The sequence below is a fragment of the Nothoprocta perdicaria genome, unplaced genomic scaffold, assembly GCF_003342845.1.
Source record: "Nothoprocta perdicaria isolate Ctin4 unplaced genomic scaffold, notPer1 scaffold_7, whole genome shotgun sequence".
In the NCBI taxonomy this organism is placed as follows: domain Eukaryota; kingdom Metazoa; phylum Chordata; class Aves; order Tinamiformes; family Tinamidae; genus Nothoprocta; species Nothoprocta perdicaria.
Genome location: NW_020455976.1, coordinates 4,797,129 through 4,799,014, shown reverse-complemented (window position 1 = coordinate 4,799,014; position 1,886 = coordinate 4,797,129).

Sequence of the window (1,886 nt, the reverse complement as noted above, 5' to 3'; positions counted from 1 at the left end):
GGAAGCTCCAGAGGGGGATGGAGGCCTGCACTCCCTCAGGAGTGGGAGGACTCCGAGTCCCCTCCTTGGTACCATTACACACCTGACACTGCTCATTCTGCATCCACTGCCCAGAGACGCCTGGTGAAAGGTGATGGTCCCACTTCACTGCCAAATATTAGGGCCCCGTTCACCGTGTCTCTTAAAACCACAGCCAATGTCCTGTTTTCCCTCCCGTTTCTCACTCCTGAGAGCCTAAGCAATAGTTCAGTGTTGGGAGGCAATAAAAGTCAGCTCTACTTTAGTGCTTCTGCACTGTAGGATTTTTCATATACCTGCAAGAAAATCACCCTCAATTGACACGTTAGGACTTGACTTTTATAGTATCTTTACCTATTCCTCCACTGTAATTCTACTCCGAGTCAATGTAGACTGGAGTGAATAAAAAGCCAAGCTTTCCTTGTATTGGAGCCCCTAGATTCATTTATTGGCCTGGCTCTGCATGAGTCATCATTAAGTAGGTGTAATAATTAAAACAACAAATGATACTTCACTAAAATCACTCTGCAGCTTAATATTTTTACTCAGCCATCTTTGCTCTATTTTAGTGATTGAAAAAAAAAAAAAAACCTCCCCCATTAGATAAATAATAGAAAATCTTTCTTGCTCATGAGGAGACTAAGTTCCAGGCATTTTCCAGGCAGGGAGGTTGAGCGTGTTCACACAAGACTGTTTTGACATACAACCTAGAGGCACCCTTGACAGATGTTTTTTTCCCATCAATCAAAAAATAATTTCCAGTTTGCGCTTTGCACCTCCACTGATTAACATGTGCAAGGAAAAACACCACAGGAATATTACTGGAATTTGGAAAGTTCTGCCCATTAACAAATGTAATGGAATTCACTTTTTCTCCCGTTAGAAAGAAGATAAGCCTTAAAAGAACTCAGTGAGGAGGGGAGAGATGGCAGAGATACCGGATTGAAATGGCAAAAAGAAACAGCACAAGAGAACGTACAGCCAAATACCACATCCGTACACCATGCGAATTGCTAGTAAATACTTCAAAGCCCTGCAAAAAAATGCTAAGGGGAGTTCTGGTAAAACGGGGCCTGGCTCACTTCCAAGAGGCTCAGAAGTGGGGTCATTAATCAGAAAAGATGAAACTCCCCGGACCAACCAGCGCACTCCCGAGAAGAAGAAGAAAACCTTGTATTTTTAATTCTTTGTGCTGCTAAGCGTCTCTGTGCAGCCGGGGTGTCAGCCGCTGCCTTCCCCGCTAGGTTGGCCCCTGTGTGCAGTGTGATTTGAAGCCACGGAGGTGGCGGCGCGCGTGGGAGCGCATCCCTGCATCCATGTGTCCGTGTGTCCATGTGTCCGTGTGTCCCTGTGTCCCCACCAGCGCGGCCTGGGAGGCGCTGCCGGGCCCTCCCGCCTCCTGCAGCCCCCCAGAGCGGCAGCCACGCAGGGCTCCTGCCTTCCCACTGCCCGCTGGGACTGGGTTCCCCATGGAGCAGCCCCGTCCCCCCCGTTCCGCTCCCGCGTTACCTGCGCGGGGCTCGGGCGGCGGAGCGGGGCTGCCTGCTGCCTGCTCCCGTCCCGGGCGCCTGCTGCCTCCTTCTGCAGGGCGGCCCTCCCGACACGGAACCGAGCGGCAGGGGAGGGATCCCGGCTGCACCTGCCCAGGGCACCGCGCGGCCCTGCCCCCTGCGCCGCCGGGCACCAGGCCGGCCCTGCTCCCCGTGCCGTGGGGCACCGGGCCGGCCCTGCTCCCCATGATGTGGGGCACCGGGCTGGCCCTGCTCCCCGTGATGTGGGGCACCGGGCTGGCCCTGCTCCCCGTGCCGTGGGGCACCGGGCCGGCCCTGCTCCCCGTGCTGTGGGGCACCGGGCCGGCCCTGCTCCCC